This window comes from Phalangium opilio, unplaced genomic scaffold, assembly GCF_054372755.1.
Source record: "Phalangium opilio isolate 3A_F unplaced genomic scaffold, DU_Popi_V2 ptg000082l_1, whole genome shotgun sequence".
NCBI lineage: Eukaryota > Metazoa > Arthropoda > Arachnida > Opiliones > Phalangiidae > Phalangium > Phalangium opilio.
The window spans coordinates 5,704,641-5,729,085 of NW_028324189.1; the positions used below are offsets into that span (position 1 = coordinate 5,704,641).

The following is a 24,445-nucleotide window of genomic DNA, read 5'->3' on the forward strand; positions in this document are numbered from 1 at the left end:
GTTTCAAATCAGCAGAAGTATCTTGCTCGATGTACTTAGACCCGAATTATTTTAAATCATAACCCGAGATCAGTGGCCCTATCGGCTAAATGTCATAGATCATTTTTCTATTCTAAATCGCTCAAAGAACATACCCCTTAATTCATGGCAGACTTATCAGAAACACCTTGCATATCCATGGACGCTAGGAATCCGTTTTTATACACTGTAATGCAAAAAATGTGTATAACATAGACATTATAACATACTATTAATGTGAAGTACTCATGACGCAATTTATTTTCAGCCAATAAAAGAGTTGCGCACCATTTTCGAAAAAGAAGTTGCAACGTTTGCCTATACGCCATTCAAAACACCTATAAAAAACAACGATTTTCAAAAACGAAATATGCCTAAAGTATTTTATTAATAGTTATTGTATTTCTAATTAGTTTATTATTATTAGTTAACGCGTTTCTTACGTAGATTATAATTAGATAAGGTGTTTCTTGTGTAGTTTATTTTTAATTATTTTATATATTGTTTTATTTGATGATTTATTGTGTTTTATTATTGTTTTATTGCATTTTTATAAAGTAGCTTAATAAATTAATAGGCGGATATTGTATCATATTCCAAAATTAAAACAAAATGTGACAGAACCGATATTTTATTGCATTAACCATAAGTTTATAAGATATGTTCCATAACTATGACACTGCCAATACTTCTTAACGCTAGAGACTTACTTATTATCTAATGAAATTTTTTTCAAACATTATCAAAGTTATAATGAATGATAACACATTTTCGAAAAGTATTTTAATTATTAATCAATCTGAATGTATCAAATGGAATGTATTTGGAAATAAAATATTGCATTAATATTTATAAGTCTGCCTGATAATTTTTTTTTACTTGTAAGCTTACCAATTATAGTTAGCGGCTGAGGTATAGAAACTTGTTTCATACCCTCTGAATTAGAGTATGATGAAAGTGCTTTCTCAACATAATAGAGTCGAATATGTTGGCATGACACACTCTTAATAGACAGAATAAATGACTTTATCCAATGAAAATTTTGAATACAGTATCAATGATATAATGAATGGTTTTATTCAAAGTGATTTGGACTGATGCGTGACATAGCAGCCACGCAAAACGGTACAAACTAATGTTTAATTACCTAGTGTTGGTTACATAAAAGTGTGTGGTATTGAACGGGTTAACCATGCCCGGTCACGTCAATTATGACGTCAGATAACGTCACTTATGACATCAGTTCACGTCACTTATGACGTCAGGTCACGTCACTTATGACGTCAGGTCACGTTACTTATGATGTCATGTCACGTGACTTATGACGTCATGTCACGTGACCCATGACGTCATGTCACGTGACGTGATCTGACATCACGTCACAGAGGTTATTGACTTGTGACGTCACGATAGATGTTAATAATAGGTGATGATTATCCATTCAATTATCATTCATTTAGGCCTAGCGTTCATTAATGTAGGCCTAGCGTTCATTAATGTAGGCCTAGCGGTGTTCAGCTATTTGAATTTCGTGCCAAGGACACGGCCCATCCGAGTCCGAGCGCATCAACGCTTTTAGCGCCCCCGACGTAGCAAATTTTCTTCATAGTTGAAAGTTGGAAGCCGCACTCATTCTTTACGTGGAAGCCGCCGAGGAGGTCACTTAGGAAAATCTTTCACGATCTGCTGATTGTGATCCCGGTTTTTGCGGTCGGTGCTTGATAGCTCCGTCATTTCGCTGATCGGTTTTCGCGAGGACGCATGCTGAATTCGAAGCTCTTTAACTTAGCGGATATTTGGAAGTTACAGCCAAGTTCATTCTTTGCCTGGAAGCCGTCGAGGAGGTCGCTTGGAAAAACCTTTCCCGCTCAGTTGATCGTGATCCCGGCTTTTGAGGTCGATTCTTGATAGCTCCGCCATTTCGCTGGTCGTTTTTCCCGAGGACGCAAGCTGAATTTGAACCTCTTCAACTTACTTGGCGGCCATTGCTTGACCTTCAACAGTCCGTAAGCTTAAACTTTAATCCAAATTCATCTAGCTCCCCTTAAATTATTTATTTTATTTCAAGTATTTAAATTAATTAGGCAGTGTTAAATGTTAGTTATTTTTATTTATTTATTAAAAGTCAAGTACCACAAATAAAATTTTACAACGAGATGTTGGACAAGAGAGAATCTCTTAATAAATAGTTTAGGGGCTATTATTACAAGCTATTAAACGGGGTACGTAATTAATTTAGAGATAACGCGACAGATTTTCGGAAATCAAGTCCTGATGAGATAATTTAAAGACACGAGGTTGCCCTAAGCCTAGGTTTAAGCCTTGTCCCATTTAAACCCTAAATATTTACGGGGTCTGTCTATGGGAATAGTTTTAAAATAAAAGCAGGTTTTCCTAAAATTAGGCAAGGGGATATCTTAAATTAATTTAGAGATAAAGCGACAGATTTCGAAAATCAAGTCCCGAAGAGATAATTCTAAGACACTAGGTTAGAGATAACGCGATAGATTTTCGGAAATCAAGTCCTGCCGAGGTAATTTTAAGACACGATGTTGCCCTAAGCCTAAGTTTAAGCTTGTCCCATTTAAACCCTAGTTATTTACGGGGTCTGTCTGTGGGAATAGTTTTAAAATAAAAGCAGGTTTTCCTAAAACTAGGCAAGGGGATATTTTAAATTAATTTAGAGATAAAGCGACAGATTTTCGAAAATCAAGTCCCGAAGAGATATTTCTAAGACACTAGGTTAGAGATAACGCGATAGATTTTCGGAAATCAAGTCCTGCCGAGGTAATTTTAAGACACGAGGTTGCCCTAAGCCTAAGTTTAAGCTTGTCCCATTTAAACCCTAGTTATTTACGGGGTCTGTCTGTGGGAATAGTTAAGCAGGTTTTCCTAAAATTAGTCAAGGGGGTATTTTAGAGATAAAGCGACAGATTTTCGAAAATCAAGTCCCGAAGAGATAATTTAAGACACGAGGTTGTGCTAACCTAAGCCTAAGTTAAGCCTTAAATTTTTTAAATCTAAGAGATTATTTCTTTCTGCCCAAAAATAGGCAATAGTTTAAGATGTGTTATTAATGTTTTCATTTATAGATGCAGCTGGTATTCTTGGATTTTTCTGTTGCTTGTCATTCCGAGACGTATCATTCCCGATGACTTCCGCTGTTCTGGACTTGCTATGTATCATTCCCGATGACTTCCGCTGTTCTGGACTTGCTATGTATCATTCCCGATGACTTCCGCTGTTCTGGACTTGCTATGTATCATTCCTGATGACATGCTTCGTTGGATTCACGTTACATGATGTCTTCTGGACTGGCTCTTTCTCTCAGCGCTGACTTAAAGATATGGAGGAAATCATCGAAGCTAGAAGACACAAAATTAATCTTTTTTACTTGGAAATTTTACATGTAACCCTTATTTTAATTTTTGTTCGCGAATTTTATTTGTAACGACTTATTATTTTTTTTTTGCGTTCAAACTTTAACTTACAGAACTCTTTAATGTTTTTTTTGTTCGAAATTTTTGTAAACACTTGTTTTTTTTTGTTTTTTATTGAATAAATTTTGCCTTAAACCTCGTTCTTTCTTTTCTTGACTTTTTTTAGATACTACACTTGGTTTCAATTTTTTAAACTCAACACTTAGGGAGTTTTTTTTGACCCCTTTTTTACACTATTTTACTTGAAAATAAAAAAATAATACATTAAAATTAAATTTTTTTCAGAAAAAAATTATTTTTTTATTAAAAAAACAAAAAATAAGCATAAAAAAGGTCAAAAAAATTTTTTTTTATTAAAAAAACAAAAAATAAGCATAAAAAAGGTCAAAAAAACTACCCTAAGTGTTTTTCGACTATTTTTGTTCCTTCTCCAATATCGAAACTTAAATTTTAAACTTAAGCTACCACCCCCAAAGTAAGCCTTGCGAGCCCAATTTAAATTTAACAAGTCCCTGTTTAACTCGGGAATTATTAAATTTAAACTAAAGCCCGCTGTGGAGCCCCCAAAAACCAGGAAACTTCGTCCTTAGCATGGGATTTCCAATGAAAGTCCACTCGCTGACGTCCACTTGTTCCTGCACAAGAAAAAATTCTCATTATTATAGGCAAAACTACCACATGCGTAACTTGAAATTAAATACCTGAATATGAAAATCCACTTGAATTCTCCCATGATGTAACGTAAAATGTTCCAGCATAAGACCAATTACTATTATTTGACATAAATAGCAGAGGCGTAACATTAAACTAAATACCTTAATAGGGGAAAGAAAAATAACAGCATAAAAACCTAAGCCTTGATTTAAATCCGCCAAAGTCCCGATTACTTTTAAAGAACAAAGCGAATAAGCAACCTTCTACCTTAAACATAAATAAGAAATTTATTTAGATCCTACAAAAGTCCCTCAAAGAGTTACCAAACGCTTTTTCCTCTAAAAATAACTATAATTAAAAACATAAACTAGATACCTTAATACCGCGAAGGGAATCTCACCCTAGTCCTAAAATGTTTAAAATCCTGATTACGTTCATTATTTTTATAAGAGAGGGCTAGGACCAATCCCATACCTATTCCATAAGAAGCATTTTATTTATATCCTGACGTAAATCCCTAACAGGATCAGACACAAGCGCTTCTCTTCTAAAAATAAATATAATAAAAACTATAAACTAAGTACCCTAATAATTGCATAGGGGATAATGACCTGCTAGAATTATTCTCAATAAGATTTCTACGCAACTAGTGGCCAAAAGTTTTCACACGCTAAATAGGTTTTCTAATGAGATTCCCTTTCAACGGATAAAATCAAAGTGTAGACCCGAATTAAGAATGGAATTGAATTGGGTTCATTGACCTGATAAATATTGCATGCTATTTTGTCAAATAATAGTTATTGATTCTCGAATCCAACATAAATTGTTCCTTTGGAAACAGATCATAGCTAAAATAATATCAATTCAATCAATTAATACAATTTAAAATTAGTATCATCTTAAATGACACAAGTATTTTAGAAGAACCTTAATTTAACTTTTAAATTAAGTGATAAAATAAATATTAAATCACCATTAATACGGTTTCGGGTCAGTCTTGAAATATTTATCAATTAATAAATAATAATTTTGAATTACTTTTAAACCGACTAAAAAAGATTGAATAGTAGGACCACAAATTAATTCATGAACTAAGACGATTCAATATTTAGACTACATGAACGTTAATCATTGTGTCATTTTACCATATTTACACCAATAGATTTGTTAATTGAAAACATCTTAGAGAACTACAGTCTACACGAGCGAATATAAACCTCATTTCAATGTCAATAACTATACACCTGCCGCCGATACAGGTTTTCGACTTGCTTCAGTTAAGGGCAATATAAAGCCATTAATTTAGGCAAAGAACGTGCGTTAGTTATTTAGAACTATGCAGTTCTAAATAACTGCCATAGTTTCGTAACCAAAATATAAAATCAACTAAGGCTTAAGTTTTCTTCAAAAAGACCAAGGTCGTAATTAACAAATCTACGGTTAACCAAGGCCTAATTTCCATTCAGTTGCAATAAAACTTTGGTGTTTAATAGAAATTAACCCTTAAGATATAAATAAAATCAAAATATTTACCTGGAAACGATCTCTTTAGCCTTGCACTGAAAAAGCAAGCTTCCAGTTCCACTGCATTGATCGGCAAGGCATTAGGCATCCGCCCCAAAAGACAAAACGGGCCTTGGTCTCAATTAAGGCAAATATTTTCGCACGGAAAACCATGAATTTTCCACTTTCAAGGCTTAATTTCCATTCGGTTGCAATAAAACTTTGGTATTTAATCTAAATTAACCCTTAAAATATTAATAAAAACAAAATATTTACCAGGAAACGATCTCTTTAGGCACGCACAGAAACAGGCAGCTGCAATTCTCCACGGCAAGTCCCAAAATGACCCAGTATGAATGGGCGTATTGGTATCACACATGGACCGCTAGATGGCGCTACTCACAACAAACGTTAAGCACACTAGGCTGGAGCGTGCGTCTCAATTTAATTGTTTCTAACATAATTAATAATTTAGTTAATATAATTCGTAATGAAGAAAGAAGATGCTATAGGTTTAGCCGCTCCACAAATAGGATGTCCTGTAAGAATACTCGGAATACTCGGGTTCCGATACACGTCAAAGAGGCTATCAGAAATTCCCCCTGAAATGGTTCAATCGCAAGAGACGCGAGACTTTCCTCTTAAGATATGAAATTTATAAAACCTGAAGAACTGCCCCAAAAAATGTGTTATAATTCCTAGAAACCCCTCATCTTTTTAAAATTGAAAAACACTAGTTTGGCCTTAACGTTTTTCCCCTCAGCTTAATAAATTTGGTCAGATGTTATATAAATTTGAATACCTTGAAGTGGCCGCAGTAACGTCATTTTTGAAAGTACCTCATGATACATTTTACTGATTTCTTGAAAAACTTTAAATTTAATTTTAATTTAGCATACCTTTCAAGTATCCACACTAAAACAAAAACAGTACCCTACGAAACAGACTGACTTATGCAGTCGACACATATTAGCGTTTCACGGGGCCGGAAATAAGCAGGTTTTCCACAAGGAGAATGATAAGACATCCTCCTTGGTTTCCAACATACCTTCCGGTAGAACGAGTAATGAAGATTGCATCTGAATCGAAACACTACACGCATAGCAAAGTTAATATAAAGCGAGTAGGATGAAAAGATCTCTTACAAAACGATAACATTTTCTTTCTGCAGAACATTAAATGGAAATATGTTAAATATTTTTCGGAATTACGATTTTTTTAGTAGTTATGCAGCTATAAAGCTCTGTTTCATTTCAATATTCCAAGAACATCTTTTGATATTAACATTTCAAATTTGGTGTTTACTTTTTAATTCAGCTTCACTACATTTATATATAGTGCAAACGTAACTTTTATCTTCATTCTTTAATATCGATCGATGCTAATATTTAAGCTTTGCATAAGTGTTGAAACGATTGGGTCTATGAAATAAACCAGAATTGACCATGTTTCGTGTCCTCTTAGGAGGTCTTAACGGTTCAGAGTGAGCCGAAAGTTAAATACACATTTAAGTGATAGAAATTAGGTCCTCATTAGAATTCTTGAGGATACACAGAAAATTATTAAACTCTTTAACCTTTACAAATGACCTTGGCAATATCTTGCCAATTTGTTCTATGTATTTCCGGCTTTTCTCATTAGCTGATGGACCTGTGTATAGAAGGTAAATTTTTGTTAGAAAATGTAAGCCCTCGTCTCGACTCGGAAAGGTTTATTTTGGTTTCCCACTGTAATACATAAGATGTGTACAACATAGACATTATAACATACTATTATATATACTATTAAAATATACTATTAAATATCTCTATGGTGTACAACTTACAGAAAGTACATCAAAATGCTTATTTTCTTAAATTGTTCACATATTACATATACTGCTACTAATTAGTAGCGTAACATCTTTAAATATGACACTTAAAGAGTTTCGTTAATGTTGTTTCTTCGAGTAAAAGAGAATTTTGACCAACCCTACTTGTTCTTTCTCAAATGAAACCCGTTGTGAAGCAGTGCCAATAGGTATAAACACCAAGGAGAAGGAGTAATTTTGTTTTGTATTTTCAACATCAGTATCTATAACATGGGAACAAAACTTGCCTGTGGGTTTAGCATCACGACATTGGGGTGTATTTAAGCTATTGTTTTTATGTTACATAGAAGGCTTTTCATTTTAAAACCATGATACAAGTTTTGAAATTCTGTATGTTCCACATATTTGGCTTCCACCATATCAGAGTTCTTAACTTTTTAACTTTTCGAAACATCCCTATCTTCTCGAGTCGTCCGCTTCACTTCCCGTATGTAACCTAAGAACCATATAGATATATGAAAGATAGATATTGAGAATTATATTGAGAGTTTAAAAATGATGAAGCATGAAAATTGCGTGTTGAAACAACACCGCCCATTGCTTGGGGAGGCGAAGAGGGCTTGGATTTTTCTCGAGTCTGCGAGTCTCATGGCGGTTTTCGACAAGACGTTAAGAGTTAATTATAGTCTTCCGCCTGTCATTAGCTTCGAGAAAAAATACACACCAAGGAGGGTGAATGATTATCAGGGAAGGAGACGAGCTAGAAACAAATACAAGACTGACACGTCAAGGAAAAAGAATTCATTTGTTAAATGTCAGAAATTAAAAGCTAGCCCAAGACCAGCAACTAACAATTTTGAAATAGAAAAAAAAAGATACATGCCAAAATTGATTGAAAGCAAAAAAGCAGTAACTCAAAATAAACTTGGAATTCCAGTGGCATTTTTTTTTCTTGGTTAATCAAATACAATAACAGACTTTATTTTTTATTATTGTAAACTTTTGTCGCTGTTTACACAGTGCTAACAGGGAAGAGAGGGACAGTTGACTTTTGCGGTGCCGCGAAGGTGTCAGTATGTTCTTGACGTCACCATGGTCCGATCGTCTTGATTACCCCATAGAAAATAAATTAATTTATTTTCTATGATTGTACTAAGAAATCTACGATTGCCAGGAACCATAAGTAATCCAATTACCCGAATGCCGAATTATTTTTGTACGAGAGAAGAAGAATTCAACGCTATAAATTAGTACTCTAATTGATCGACCAATGAAGCTATAGTAGGAGAGACTTGGCACTACCGTAGGCTTTCCATTCATCTTAGTGCCTCAATTTTGGTTATTCTATTTGCCTTTGGTGCTCCCCTTCTGAAACGAATTTGTAACCTCTAACAGTTAAAGTTTTTATCAGACAATGTTGCGTGTTTCTTTTTTAATGGGATTTACGTTTTCTTTGCAGGCACGTCTTGTAAGGAAATAATATATTTTTACCTTGACTGGGGGAGCGCGTGTAAAAACGCGACGACGATATAATAACAAGTTAACTAGTCTTATACGAAATTGCTTTATCACGAGGAAGTCTTCAAAAAGTTTGAAAAGTGCCGTTGGCTTCGTTTCGTTATAAATAAGAGAGAGCCTGTTATCATTTGAAACGCTTTTTGACGGCGAACACTAAATGATATTCAACAAGACAGCTACAGATAAGAACGGCAACGACGTTTCCAAGAGCGCTGGCTCGTCGTCTTTAACAACCCGCATTTACCACGTCCTCAATTCCACTTTTACATTTATACATTGATAAAGGACAACTCTCATTCTCAAGCCACAACTTTACTTTTTATCATTTTCTGTAATAGAAGTTTACGAAATTCTTATCTAATATGTATTTCCAGAGGTTCGCGTGTCTGTATCGCTAAAGGCAAAGAAAAAATTTCATTGTTATTTTAATGAGACCAATATTGGTTTTTGAATCTTAGTTCAAGTTGGAATCCGAGCACTGTAAGCTAATATTTTTAAAATCCAAGGCATGGGTGGAATAGTTTGTACCATAAACCTGTAATGTATAAACATGGGTCTGTCTAACTAAATTGACCGCTTCAACATCTTCATTTAAATGTTTCTCCTTTATACCCGAACACAAAGAGACATGGATTAGTGTGATATCCTTCCTAGGACAAGTCGGATTATGGGTAGAGATGCGTATCACAATAGACGACGTCCCATTATTATGGTGTTTCGATATAGTGCTATTGTTTCACACATGCTAGATGGTTAAAAATATGAAAGAAAATAATATAAAGTATTTTCACTAGATCAATGACACAATTTTAGAAATATTTTAATTATGTTAAGTGGAAATATTGGCCCACTATACTGTTCTAAGAACTAACAATCGGTTTTTTTGGAGTGCAAAGTGGTAAGAGCTCAGTTTTTAACGTGATCTAATTGAACCTCGCGTATCCTCTTGAAAGAACACCATTCCTGTTTACTCTTTTTAGCCAATCAATTGATTTGACCACTGTTATTGAAATCTTTACAGTTCGCAGTGTATTAAGAACTCGATTTCACGATACTGTGCCTTGTTTTTCTTAGTTTTTTATGTTGAATGGCGGTTGACGTTTCTAGGTCTTTTTTGTGTGGCAGGCCTCTATCGGAGTTGTCTTCGGAAGGCGATCGAGATTAAAGCGTCGAGAAGTTCTCTTGGCAGATAGGCATATCTTCCTTATTTCGAACGAGCTGTTAAACCCGGCTATACTATAATTGTCTCGTCACTTGTTGAGATAAACTTTTTACTGAAGTGGATGATTGACGTCTACGAGGATTCGCGTTTGGAGTGGAAAATGTAAAGGAACAAATATATACGCTAGTAGCCAAGTGTTCTGTTTAGACAGAGAGAATAGAACTGGAATAGAAGGTAGGGCTGAGTGCAAAAGAGCCAGGACTAAGGTTGTGTCCAACCACTCGCAATGGCCGAAGTGCTGTGTGCAACAAAGTGAGATTTTTTGTTAAACAATTTAATTTTCACTTCACGTTGCTAATCGAATCGTCAACGAAGTAAATGACTGGAAAATCAGATTCATTTGTAGTTCATCCGTTTACTGAAGTCATTTGTAGTTTTCCAAATTGCAAGAGATCTATTGTTACAAACAATCATCTAATTTTACTTGAAAATAATTTTAGCTCATTAATTTCTGAAATTTTAATGAAACCATTAAAATTATATTTATTACAATTTACAAATTATTTTTAACCATTTTGGCAAGTTATAACGTTTCCCACAACATTATCTACAAGCTTCGCAACTCTTCAGTGACCAAATTCTCCTACCTTAATTTTTTCAAAATAATACATATTTTCATGGAAAATTGAAATTCCATGAAATACAATCTTAATTTTTTTTAAATAACGATGCCAAAGTATTTTTTGTCATTTTCGCATCGTATGATAACTCTTAATATTCCAATCCAGTTTTATTTTTAAGTTTGGTCCTCCATGGGCGTTAACAAAATAGAATGAAACCAAAAATAAATAGGATAGAAAGTGAGGGACTATAGAAAACGTAGGCGACGTGATATTCTCGTTGCCTCTGAGCCACGGAGAAATATATTTCCTGCCCCCCGCGGTATTCTGGGGGACTCGCGTATGAATACTGGCACCGAGCGACAAGCCCCGACCAAATTGCATGTAACGGATACGAATGCGCAGTGTAAATATAGTTCACGCGGCGTGAAGTCGTAAGCTAGCCGCCCGCTAGCCTCTTAAGCCCGGGACGGGAGTCGGGAGTCGGGACTCGGGAGACGGCTTTTTAAGTTTTGTGTTAGGGTAGTTTAGAAAAAAAAAATAAAATGTCCATACAAGGCCAAGGGTTAAGCGTTTCGTCAATTATTGACAAGTATGAAAACGACACTTTCTTCACAACAGACAGATCTGGAAAAAGGAATGATATAATTCAATATTTAGTTAAAAATGAAAAACTGGATCCTATTTTAAAGGCTATGTGGGAACAATTTCACGTTTTGAAGGATCAATTTCAAGACTCTAAACGCGAAGATTCAGGAAACTATTCGGGCTTCCAGTACTCTTTTTACCAATGGATTACTAACTAAACAATACTTGCGTTATCACTTAAAAACTTAACGCGACTTAGTTAAGAGCACAACAGTACGATTTTCAGTCGTCTGCACTCTGTAGCAGGAAAAATAAGGTTTCGTCATCTATGGCGAAAAATATTTGAGCATCCCAGAGATCCTCGAACGCTGAACTATTTTGCAGAAAGATAACGTCATAAAGGAGAGCGCTGATTGGTCGGCCAAAAGCGCCAGAGAGAAAACGAGAATTTGCTTCGTAAATATCATAACACACGCTGCGGAAGGCTTTCTCTCCCTAGAGTCCCTCACTTTTTATCCTATTTATTTTTGATGAAACTAAGGTTTTCTTTTTTTTTTCGTTTTGATTTTTCGTCCTTATGACGTAGTTGAAGGGAGCTAGCGATAGGGGCTTGTCTCTTAGCCGTCACTTGTCAAGCGGGGAATAGGTTGATATCGAGAAGGCGCTTATTACGAAACACGCGTAACAACATGTTGACCTTAACCTCAACTAGCGCCGCTACAGTATACGAGACAACTGCTCATACTCATGGTTCCCCCATTCTATCCTATACTACGCCCCTATAATGCCAGTCACAGACAGTTGTAACTCCATGGCAAGCTAGAACTGGTTTGTCACGTATTTGCTATAAACTAACGATCATGCTAAATTATTACAAGGTGGCAAAATATGTTATATCATGTGTACGCTACTTTCCATTGTGTAATGTTAGCTTCAGGAGAAAACTTAGTTTCAGCAGGAACTATGATAACCGAGGACAAACAAAACCGTTCTAAGACTTGGTTCCTTCAACAAAAATTTATAGATTCGTGGTCATGACCAAATAACCAATGTCATCTAACTAAGATGGTACATTATTAAAGGGTAGTAAAATATGTTATATCGTAAATAACAATCTACATGTGTATGTAACTTGCCACTGATTTAATGTGTGTTTTCTCATGTGACCCGTTTATAAGGGTGTAATTTTACACCGTGTGGTTATGTAATACCCAACGGAGTTATGCTCTGATACAAAGTTAGTTAGTTAGTGGGGTCGTTGGATGCACGCGATAAACAAGGGGGGCTAGAAAGGTGTTCAGAAATGATCCACAACCAGATTGTGTTAAATGTGATGCCCAACAACGAAAAGCGGTCTGTTATTTTAAAACGGCTATGCTACTCCATAATAAAACTTTCCTCCTCCTAGATATCTCTGTCAGTAAAGGAAATCACAGTAGGCCAAAAGATAAACCTTTAAACGAAGATGTCTTTCTTTTAAAATTTGGATTTAGTATTTCGTTCAATTGTCTAAATAAAGTTAAATTAATGAATGATAAGGCACATTTAATAAATAGAACACGATTCACGGTTCGTCAAGCGCGGTGCCTATTATATCCATCTGGCGTGGCAATCTATCTCTTCTGGTAATTGAGTGTCTGTCTTTAGTTATTGATTGGATAGGAGTTGAGCAAAGATCTGTCTCAATTGATTTCGAATAATTTAACTTTTAAAACTTGAGTGGTCCCGATTGGAAAAACGGCGCGCGAATTTCCTTATAGCTTTCATTTTATTTCGTTCTTGGCAGATAGAACTTCCCTAGCGTAATCGACGGCCGCCGTAACTTCCAATATAATTGACAGATTTAGGTTCGATTTGATTAACCGGAGAAAAATAACCTCGTGATTTATAGCCTATAATCTCAGCAACTCACAGAAATAAGGAAATAATCTGAAGCTCATCAATTAAGGTATTTGAATCCGGCTTATTCTACAGAGAATGAACATTTCTTATGAACACTACTGAAAGAAACTGCTACAAAGTACCATCAAAATAGTAACTATACCCTTGGTGTTGCATTATTACCTTGTGTTGGATATTCAGTTATTCACAGCGGATGCGAGTTTAAGAACCTTGATTCACAGGAACCCACAAGCAAGAGGGAAAATATTTTAAGGACTGGGCGTTCTACAGCGCCACTTTTGAGAGAAATACGAACTATGTAGCTTTCTTAGAGACAGGGAAATTAAACTGGCATTTGAACTAAACAGGAAAAAGCAAATACTTAAGTTACGTAAAATATCCACCATTTTCAAGATATTCTTAAGAATGGGCTTCTGATGAAGCGAGATGTTTTCTGCTATATAACCTGACATTCTTAAAAGAGATGAATGAGCTCTTGCACTTTTTCTCTCTTTATCGTGAGGAAGAATTATTGAGGGAGATAGAGACCATGAAAATATAACTTTAACGGCGGGCTATTTTAGTAACAATGCGCTCTTTTTATAATTCTTATATTTATTGGATAAGAGAAGGATGATCCTAGACCAGATAGCTTTCATGCGTAATCAAGAGAATAAAATAAGTAGTATAACCACAATAAGTAAGACGTTCAGTGAAAAAAACGTTAATCGAGAAAAACATCGCCACCCAACTTGTTATTTGTCAAATATTTTGTACATGTGACCCCTGGTGAAGCAGAGTGGCCAATATGTAAAACTAGCAGGAGTTGATAAGAATTTAGATTTGCCCAAAACTTGCCCACCCCGCAAAATTCCATTTATAACGCGAGAACAAACTTTACTTGGGCAATGTAGCACCAGGGATCTATGTACTTTAGAAGCAGGAATGGGGAACAGGGCAATTTGGGCCCGCGTCAAAGTCCCGGATTCCCTTCCCCTGGACGGAAGGGGGGTATGATAGAAGAGGCGGGTCATAGCGACAGAGGTAAAAAGGAACTACGTATTTTTCGCCGTCCCCGTCAGCAACGTCATCAAAACGTAGTTTAAGCGAGCCAATAAGATATAAAAATATCGTTACGTGTTGGAGGGAGGGGCTCTATACTGAGCTATGAGTCGGACTGAAGTAAAGGCTAACCGTTCTCTATTCCTGCTTTTAAAATTACAGGAATCCCTGCATGGTAGCACTGTTTCTAAATTGTAGTCGGAAGTGTAAACCATACTTCTTTGCGACAAAATTTAGGGTATACGACATTGGTCGTACGTTCTACCCTATAGGTGCTGACATCGCCGTGTCCAACGAAGGTGAATGTACCCCCACATCCCATCCGTCACCACCCAAGTAATGCTCATTCCTGCCCTGATTAATCACTCACACTGCAACCTGAGTATAATCACATCCTGGCCACGGCGTCTCGCTCTCTTCGCCTTGAAACCTTTTGATAAAAAAAGATTGTACTTGTGCAAATAGTTACTAAATTAAGTTTGAATGTTGAGATTAATTTGCAGAGATGTTAATTATCTCGATAACCGTGAACTGGTACTGTAAACGGTTGACTCAAATCACATCAGTACATTGTAGTTGTTACTTCACAATTCACTACAACAATCGGCATTAATGAGAAAAAATGACTGCTATGCAATCACTTGGCAAAGTCAACTACAACTTGAAAAATCTAGCAGAATCTCCAAGAAACAAAAGGGAATAGCTAAGAAAGGCGACTAAAACCTCTTGGAAACCTTCGTAGAATAAATGTGAAAGTCGGGTACAATTAGATCTAGTGTGAAAAATCAGTTAGAGTTAGAAATACCGTGAAAAAAATCAGATTTAGAAATGTCGAGAAAAAATCTCATTTAAAAATGCCGTGAAAATTGCTTACAAATACCGCGAAAATCGAGAACTGTCACAATGAAAATGGACTGGACTCGCAACGTCGTCGAATACATCGTTAATCGTCGACTTCAATACTCACGGGCCAATTTGGAAAATTCACAATTTTAGTAAAACTCGTTTGGGAAGCAAAAAATATTTTCGATCAAGGATTTTGCAATATTTCTTTCTGGCTGTATAGTATCGGGATGAAGGATGACGGGGTGGCAAGGCGGTTTGGTGTATAGTGGGCTCAGGACCCGTGGTTTCGGTGACAAGCCATGAGAAATGAGTCCGTCGAAATAGGCCTTCTTATAGTTTAGTATATTGTATAGTGGCAGAGAGTAGAAGAGTACAGAGGTGGAAGCTCGGCTTTCTGGTGTTGATGCGGGCTCGTTAATCACCGTCAAAGCGCGTCTAGTGACAGCCGCCCAACCTAAAGAGAGGCAGCCATTAGTCATTCTAGCCGCCATTTGTGACAGCCGCGGCTGACCCTGAACACAGCGCCCTCTATACCTAGCTAAACCATCAATATAGATAGGGTGGTTACGAAACTAAGGGTGTACCTGAATCTCTTCCACTCCATACATTCCCCGCTGTTACTTCACCATGAACATGGATTCAAATCATACATGATGAATTATTCAAATTATGCAGATATGACTTGGTGACAATTTCTAATCCTCATTATCTTGAAGGATTCGCAGCTTCTCCAACGACCACTCTGGATACTTGTCCTTATACGTGGCGGTGTTACAGCTGCTTGCAGAAAAGTTAAATGAATAGTCGCCATATCCTTATTGTAAGAAGACAAATGAAAAAGAGTCATTAGTCACCACAGTCGGCAATGGATCTATTTTGATAAACAGCTATATGAACATAATAGTTCGGGACTTGAACATATGATCAAATGCTTTGTAAGTCCTTTTACCGAAGATTTTGGTTCATTATGTTTCATCAGTGAAGTGTTCAGAAAAGAAAAAAAGGTTTAAAATTTGAAATGGTCACGTTCTACGTTGTATAATATCGACAAATCATTTCATTAATAAAATAAAATTATTAAAATTAGTTCAAATTAATTCAAAGACTTCTTGCGTATAAAATACAGGATTCTATTTAGTTTCATCCGTTGATGAACCTGACGTGCTGACGAGCCTGTAAGACGCGAAACTAGTCGTCGGAGCTCGTGTAATTATTCCGAGTTTTTAAAATTTTACTGCGCAAAGTTGTTTCATTTCAAAATCCTGAGAATGAAACTACTTAGATTTCGCATTTTTGAAGTATTTTAAGTTTCCCAACCATCTGTTATAGCGTTGGAGTCTTCACCCCCTGGTGAGTCTGCCTCTTTCGAACGACTTCCTATTTCAACTTGACGCTATATTTTATGAACTGTATATCGTCGCTGCGACATTATAAAGAGGAGGCCGAACCGAAAAAGAATCTCTAATCTTTTACACTTTCTCGTGCATAATTTTGACTTCGACTTACGTTTTTCAAATATATATTTATAAAGTAGATTTACTCATCGAACAGAGATTACATAATTACTCGATCATTCCCATCCTATAATGACACCGAATGAAACTTTTCTCGCCTGCAAAAATTATACAAGAATCAGTTGGATACAATTATAATAATACAGTGTAGTTGTTTGTCCACTGTGAGGTTATTGAGGTTAAAAATTGGGTCATCATATCAAAGGTGTTGTAATTTTGGATAGGCTTAAAACAAACAATTGGAATGTACAGCTTGAACAGTACAGATATAACACTATTTTCTCTATTCGAGCTGTAAATAGTGAAGGTACGCCATTAACCACCGTTAATGCGAGATAGATTTTTGCGACACCACAAGAACCGAAGTAAACAAGTCTCTCTATGCCAACCACACTTTCATGATGCTCCTTAATTTTCGTGTTCCACGGCAGCACAACTTCAGTTACTGTAATCTACGTTATGGTCCACTCACGAAGACAAAAATTCTTCAAGGCTGGATCAACGGCTTCTCGCAATCATTTCAATATTCATGGTGGAAATTAATGAACGCATTTTCGCCACGAAAGACAGGCTGGTAAGATGTTTACGTGTGTATGGAACCCAGAGCACTATAAACATTTAAAGGCACATCGGGCCATTCGTAAAACGTCTTCTGAACGGTAAGATGTGTCTTGGAAAAACGCTAACAAAACGCGTTTGAATCTCACAGTCGTAAAAATCCCTAGAATATAAACTGCCTGGCAAAGCTTTAAATTACGAGCGAACAAGGAGGTTTCCTGTCAACTGTTCACGCAGTAAAAGTAGTAGTAGTAGTTCTCCTCTTGATTCGGAGAGGTATCGTTTTGGTTTTTCCATCTTGTTTATATGTTTACTCGATCCCGCAAGCCAAATTACTTTCTGCCAACTGCGAACGTGGTGACAGACATACACACAGACACGTCCAGTGTACTACCTCTCCGTGACGTCATCGTAACTCTGAGAAGTGAAAATATAATGGAAATCGATGAAGAAAAATAAAATTAAAAATAAACTAACACTGTGTAGACCGGGATAAAAATTAACTCAGAATAGTTTAAAATACTATGGATAAGATTAAAATATTTTGGATAATGCGTGTATTATTTTAGTATGGATATTAAAGTATCTCTTTAGATAATCGAGCACCCCAAACTACGGACATATTAACTGTTAGCATTTGAACGAAGGTTGCAGTTGAAGGGCAGTCGTCAATCGGCATTGGCAACAGCTGACTTTAACTAGCGTCTTCGCTGGGTCTTTGTCGGTCTTGGGCTGTATAAAACGCTGCCAACATAAATCTGTCACCTCACTCGGGAAGCCTCATCCGTTCAAACAGCGCCGCCTATCTCCATCCCGCTGCGGAAAGAGTTATACTAGTCAGGTGTGAACACTCACCCCCAGGGGTAGAAAGTACAGATTCGTTTTCGACTCCGTGGCCTGAGCTGCAAGAAGAAACGTTGTAACAGCTGCTCGACCGCCTATGATACATGAACCAGACGTCATGTTAAAGTCATGGCGAAGTGATAAACATTTGTCACCAGGTTTTTTGAATATTCGGCAATTCTCTACTTACGCAAAACATTTTAAAGAAATACTTGGTTGAAATTGAAAAGTAAATGTTCTAGATCCCTTGTTCTTTGACATTTTCCACTCTGTTTCACCCAAAGGCACACATTCAAATTAGTAACAGACTTGTCGGAAACACACTTTATAGAATAGACACGAGAAATTCAAAAATCAAAAGCATCTACTTCGTCAAATTATAACGCCATCGCTAGTTAAAGTTTGATACATAACACATTCGTTCATTGTCAAGGAATTAAGCGAAAAATCTAGCACGGTATCGATAAAGAATGAGAGTAACGCATGCTGAAGGCAAATGCCGATTTTCCAATCGCTATAACCATGAGCCGGATCCATAATGTATCCATTATTCTCAAGCCGCACCACTGCACTGTGTCCCTTTCCTTCCTTGTTCGTGGTAATACCACTAAAATTCCACACTACAAGCTACAACTAACCACTTTACCATGCAGGTTTGGTAGATAAGCTTGTTGGGGAAAGTTTTAAATCCTATTATTCGCTATAAATTGATCACAAGTTTAGCTTTGATTGAATTTTAAGTAACTTAATAACAATAAGCATGACACTTTCCATGACAAGACCTCATGTAAGGAAGATTTGTTTCCAAGTTACAGTTATGTCGTTTTGTGTGAAAATCTGATGGCGAGTTCCGAAAACTTCAGTGGTGTGCGAGTGCTCTTATAATAATTCATATCGAAAACCGATCAGGGTATCGAAAACCCTTTCGAGTATGAAGGGTCATAAAATAAACGGTCATATGGATAATCCTTAGTTTCGATCGACTATTTGCCGAGCATTATCATGTTTAGAAGCGACTCTAGTGAAAATTGCACTAGTGAAAAGGTATGTTTATAACCGTGCAAAGATATGTCACAACTCTGAAACCTTTGGGAAACACTTTTGGATATACAACTATGAAATTTCTGGTCTTAACCATCTATCCTACGTGTTTAATCTTGTACCCCTGTTGTGTTATATGGTATAATTCAATTGAATGGGGTGAAATTTTATTTATAGAGGAAGTGTAGATTGCGAACTTACAAGGGATTATGGGTGTCCTTATAAATCCGGCTTATCATTGCCGGAATTGGCTCGGGATTAAGTCGTACTGCAATTTCGATAGCGTATTTTCTATGTATTGCCAATTCACATCGGATTCTTTATTGTACTACTTTACGAAATCTTAGAGCCGAGCGACCATAAAGCTATAAACCATGTTTCCGAATTCAAAAAATAAGTATCAAGCTGCTTCAGCTTTCTGTACATAGCAAATTACTAGTGAACAAGATCAGTATAATATAAAACAGATATTTAAATTATGGGAGGTTAAGAAACTAACTAAAAAAACGGGTTCTTATTCACCGTGTAGCACTAAACATGAGCATCAAAGTTTCAAACCCCTATCTCTAACATGAGAACCAACATTCTTTATAATATCGCAATTAAAAGTATCTGACTTGTTGTTATTATATTACTCATGATATCATTAATTAAACTTTAAATCCCACGAAAATCTTTAATTTCAAGAGGCTTCGAATTAATTAGCGCGAATAAAGGAACGTTTCCTAATTTTATTTAAAGGTAATATCACCATGATGGTAGCTATTAATTATTTCACCTTTAGATCAACGACCTTTTCGTTTAAAAAAAATCACTTAGATCAATTTTACAGCCACATTTCTATGACAGGAATAAAAAGGTAGATAATAACTCAAAACATTCGGTCGATAAATAATCTTCAATATAAAAGAAAAATGGTTTGTAAAATATGCGCATTATAAGCGACTATAAAACAGCTTTTGAAGTATATCGTTTTTCATGCAGATACGAGTTTTCGAAGGCATAGTAAAAACCCGCGCTATCGTTGAATGTTTATGTGATAGATGTTCCTCGGAAGGATGTAAGTTGGTGGGTGCCCCAGACATTCGCTATTTTCCAAAATTGCCAATTCTTTACCTTACTTCTTGAAATTTATAGTAATTTAGAGAAGTAGAGCAGGTGAAAAAGCAATTATAATTTGACTCTGGCTTAAATAGAATCGGTATGGTTTCTCATTTTCAGATTTCTCGCATCCATTTACAACGAAGCGTAAGCAGAAGGGTGATGGCTAGTCCCTATGCAACAGCTAACCGACAGAGCCATATATTAATTAACTATTACCGTTATCATCATCACGTTATCCTAGAAAGGTGAATCCGAGTAACAACGAGGAGAGTACTTTCAAACTCTACGCTGAAGGGTTTGTTTCCAATTTTTAACCGATGTCGGGACCCTCTTGGTACACCACACCACTAGTTTAATAGATCCTTATATCCAAGACCACGTTGGTGATCCAGGGCGTTACAATCGCTATAAATCGACTAACACATTTCGAATGCCTTTTTCCCTTAAAAAAGGCTACTAAAAACAAAGAACTACCTCTCAGGCAAACTCGGTTAGAGTAGGAAAGCACGCTTCCAAATAGAATGATAAATTGTTTCTTGGTGGGGTATCGTTGCTCAGTGACAGACCGATAGCGGAAAGTTTTTTTTTCTCCCAGTAGACTTCCCGGGCTGTGACTTCATTTTTCTTTCACTATTAATGGACCTTACATAGAGAATGTTGACCATCGTACATAACTCGCGCTTCACGTCAACGATACCCAAATGGACAGGGTGTTCCATCAGACCAGTACCAAAGACGGGCATCGAGCGCCCTATACCTCAAAATGATAATATTACGAAAGTCATTGCAAGAAACGCACACAAGTAAAGCGGAGATGCGAACGTACAAAATGTGTCAGTCTGGACAGGCCTTTAGAAGAGAGTGCCCGTCTAATCTTGAAGGAGAGAGCGATGGAGTGGTAACCACCATATCTATATCGTTGCCTTTGTACCTCTACCTAAGGCACCGAAGACCTCCCAGCATCCTGAGCGTTTCGGTAGGGTCGTGCAGTACGGAATCGTAAAGAACGCCCCCTTTGTTCTAAAAATAGAGGCTTCTTTTCCTTCAAATACAATGGCTCTTCGCGGCAGCCCTAAACAATCGTCTACCGAAGCGTAGGGTCGTACGCAAGGTACACTGGGACAGTTTCCGTGCCGCACGTGGCCCATTATTGTGTCCACTCCATCTTACCTCATTTCTCCCTGGTTTTATGTTAGCTGTTGGAAAGTCAGAAAAGAAGGGTAAGTAAAGTGCACCCTTTTTTCCTCTAACACTGACTTACCCTTGGAGTAGTCTCCCTGAGCCAATATCGCGAAAATACATTCGTTGGTATCAGAATTTCTGACGAATAATTTATGAAGTAGACAGAAAGAATCTCTGGGAAGCCCCGAGATAAAGAAAAATTCGCGAATAAAAATTAAAAATTGATCGTGCTGCGATGAGCCGTAGAGATGACAGCGGGATATTCAGGCAGAGATGCTATACTACAACGCGATATGGATGTCTTCAAAAACAAGTTGTTCAAAAATAGTTGTTTGGCAAAGCAAAGTTGCAAGTGTGTGAGTTTTCTCAGATAAAATATTTGCGTCAATTAGGAAAGTGGTCTTGAGTTTGTCTGTCTTTAATATTTCATTTTTTCAATATTTAGAAATGTTCTACTTGGGATTACCTGAAAATAAAATTATTGCTCTTAATACCAATAGCTTATAAATTACATTTAAAAATTCAAGAAGGCACTAAAGGCGTAAAGCATTTTTCCACTTTTATAAAGTAATTTTTAATTTAATTCCACGAAACGTTGATTAATAAATTAATTATACAACGTTTGCTGCAACTCTAAAAGCTCCATTTGAACTCTTACTTTAACCATAAGTTCGTAAGATATTTTCCATAAGTTTGTCATTGGTCACTGAGAGTTTGTCTTGAAGTGACGTAGGTGAAACGTCATAGACTCCTGTAAAGCGACGCCTGGTGAGGCGCTGTCCAAGGCTTCGTACAGACCAAATAGAAAGATGGATAGCAAAACATACTACTTCTACTTTTAAAGTTATCTACAGAATGTTAGAACTACGCTGGCTGGAGACCTAAGCTGATAAAAGTATTGCTGTAATTTTGACATATTTCCTCTATTGGCAGCTTCTTTAAATTATTACGATATCTTGGAGGCTTCCTTCGGAACGTTATAACAACTATATCACTCGAGAACGAATCCCCAGGAATTATTGCGGTGGTAGCGAAACCCGGAGTGTAGAGTCAGGAATTGAAATATGTCATCGGGATAGCGTAATTCTTTCAACGACTTTTTAAATTATTTATTATAGGCGCCCCCTGGCGGTTTCCAAGTCGAAAGAACATTCTTTCCGAGTTTAAATATATTTATAAGAAACAACTGCTACGCAGTCGTCTTCTTAACCAAGAAGTTGATAATTCGAAGACAAGATATCATCGATGGCAAGCGTTTTATTTTCAAGCAAAGCATTTCGAAACTTCCTTCGTGTAATCCAATTAAATCTAAGTTGCTCCAGACATGTTTTTCACTTAAATTAACAATCCTATTCCAATCCACTTTTCTGAAAAGAACACAAGATTTCTCTATGTTTGATCATATATCAAGTAGTTTGTAAGCACAGATTATGTGTGGAAATCAAATACATGTCGAAACACGGATTTGGTGAGGAAGGGGATGAGAAAGAATCCACTAGCAAGTCTGAGCTCGTTTTGGAAAGTAAAGATCTTCTACAATTACTAGCGTTCACGCGGGCTTCTGTGACGTCATAAAGCTCTTAACTAACATACCAGCTGCTCCACTGACAGCTTGAACAGAGAATAAGTGACAAAACTTATACTGATCAACAAGTAATTCTCGAAAACCTTCCATAAAAGTACAACAGGAGGCTTTATTTTAAGGTATTGTCAAACCTTGGTTTGCAAATAAATTTCACTGAAAGCAATTTCTAGAATGGCGCATGACAGAATTTTCGAAAATGTGGATTAGATTATAGAATTTTTTTACCTGTCTTGATTTTTGGTGATGACCTTCCATGGTAAGCACACGTTGAATCTAACGTCGCTTGAGTCTTCAAGTATGCCTTTGGGACACGATTCTCTATTGCCATCTATATATAACCTTTAATATTGGATTTTTGGGAACATCTCCGAGAATTGTAAGAAGGATTAATAACTTCCAGGATATGGTACTATTCCGTCATATTTTATGCAAGACTTGGTACGATATAGGATGATGAAACATTGTTCATTTTGAATGAGGAATATGGATTGGCCAACTCAAAAGTAAATCGTACTTGTGGATTATTGGCCGAAGCAGAAGTATAAGAATAACAATAAATAATGTGACACGACTGTAATGCTAAATTTCTTAAGGAAGTCTTGCTCCCTTATTATAGACTATAGTATCAGCGTCACCTTTCAACCCGTGTTGAAAACGGCCATTTTTAAAGGTGGCTGCTAGTTGATCCGCAATGTCTATGTGGTACGATATAGGATGATGAAACATTGTTCATTTTGAATGAGGAATATGGATTGGCCAACTCAAAAGTAAATCGTACTTGTGGATTATTGGCCGAAGCAGAAGTATAAGAATAACAATAAATAATGTGACACGACTGTAATGCTAAATTTCTTAAGGAAGTCTTGCTCCCTTATTATAGACTATAGTATCAGCGTCACCTTTCAACCCGTGTTGAAAACGGCCATTTTTAAAGGTGGCTGCTAGTTGATCCGCAATGTCTATAGGATATAAAGAACCAGTATGCTAAATATTGGTAAAATCATAAGTTTATGATATATTCCATAAGTATGACTTCTTCGTTATGCTAGAGACTTAACGAGAGCTAGTGCGAGAACGACAAGCGAGAATTGACTACACTCGGTTAATTTTGCAGTCCATCTTCCTATATAGTCTGTACTAAGCTTTCGACAGCCCCTCACCAGACGTCGTTTTACGAGAATCTATGACGTTCCACCGACTTCACTTCATGACAAGCTCTCAGTCACCAGTGACAAACTTATGGAATATATCTTTTGAAACGTGAGGCCGATATTAAGCATTTTCACATTTCTTGCCGTCATTTTAAAGACCAACGCGGATTCTGGAAATCTGTACAGAATTTCCGAACACAAAAATTGTTGTGCTTGTGACTTACTTGTAATCGAAATCAGTCTTGAAAAATGGCTGTCTCAAAAATAAATTCTTTCCTATGCTATTAACGTTTACAATGCTGTGAAACACCGTTTATCTTTGGCCTCTGTACATTTTCACCACTGTACAGATACTATTTAAACAA

The 24,445-nt window shown here is 36.5% G+C and overlaps 1 protein-coding gene and 6 long non-coding RNA genes across 12 annotated transcripts in view; 3 read left to right on the forward strand and 4 right to left on the reverse strand.

The window, feature by feature from the left end:
- The window catches only part of LOC149651155 (uncharacterized), a 47,144-nt gene extending 46,271 nt beyond the window's left edge, over positions 1–873 (forward strand). For all 3 annotated transcript variants that reach the window (XM_089847981.1, XM_089847983.1, XM_089847982.1), the window contains one exon: positions 287–873. The gene's annotated coding sequence lies outside the window, so the exon portion shown is untranslated. The remainder of the gene's footprint in view (positions 1–286) is intronic.
- A 791-nt stretch (positions 874–1,664) lies between these two features.
- Positions 1,665–3,597, forward strand: LOC149651156 (uncharacterized). The gene is made up of 2 exons (XR_016370870.1): positions 1,665–2,024; positions 3,111–3,597. It is a non-coding gene; the product is annotated as an uncharacterized LOC149651156 (long non-coding RNA).
- Positions 3,598–3,760: 163 nt separating this feature from the next.
- On the reverse strand, positions 3,761–6,086 carry LOC149651157 (uncharacterized). Its single transcript, XR_016370871.1, has 4 exons — positions 5,892–6,086; positions 5,646–5,808; positions 4,160–4,960; positions 3,761–4,093 (listed from the first exon to the last, which is right to left on the reverse strand). It is a non-coding gene; the product is annotated as an uncharacterized LOC149651157 (long non-coding RNA).
- A 1,225-nt stretch (positions 6,087–7,311) lies between these two features.
- LOC149651158 (uncharacterized) lies at positions 7,312–9,465 on the reverse strand. The gene is made up of 2 exons (XR_016370872.1): positions 8,622–9,465; positions 7,312–8,530 (listed from the first exon to the last, which is right to left on the reverse strand). It is a non-coding gene; the product is annotated as an uncharacterized LOC149651158 (long non-coding RNA).
- A 5,621-nt stretch (positions 9,466–15,086) lies between these two features.
- LOC149651159 (uncharacterized) lies at positions 15,087–16,530 on the reverse strand. 3 transcript variants are annotated; one of them, XR_016371094.1, is made up of 3 exons: positions 16,420–16,530; positions 15,957–16,364; positions 15,087–15,879 (listed from the first exon to the last, which is right to left on the reverse strand). It is a non-coding gene; the product is annotated as an uncharacterized LOC149651159 (long non-coding RNA). The 3 variants fall into 3 exon arrangements; XR_016371095.1 differs by having other exon boundaries at positions 15,087–15,556; positions 15,687–16,364; XR_016371093.1 differs by having other exon boundaries at positions 15,087–16,364.
- A 5-nt stretch (positions 16,531–16,535) lies between these two features.
- Positions 16,536–22,264, reverse strand: LOC149651160 (uncharacterized). 2 transcript variants are annotated; one of them, XR_016371092.1, is made up of 4 exons: positions 21,424–22,264; positions 20,379–21,358; positions 17,803–18,286; positions 16,536–17,591 (listed from the first exon to the last, which is right to left on the reverse strand). It is a non-coding gene; the product is annotated as an uncharacterized LOC149651160 (long non-coding RNA). The 2 variants fall into 2 exon arrangements; XR_016371091.1 differs by having other exon boundaries at positions 16,536–18,286.
- On the forward strand, positions 19,914–20,373 carry LOC149651161 (uncharacterized). The gene is made up of 3 exons (XR_016371096.1): positions 19,914–19,975; positions 20,043–20,126; positions 20,280–20,373. It is a non-coding gene; the product is annotated as an uncharacterized LOC149651161 (long non-coding RNA).
- Positions 22,265–24,445: the final 2,181 nt, after the last annotated feature.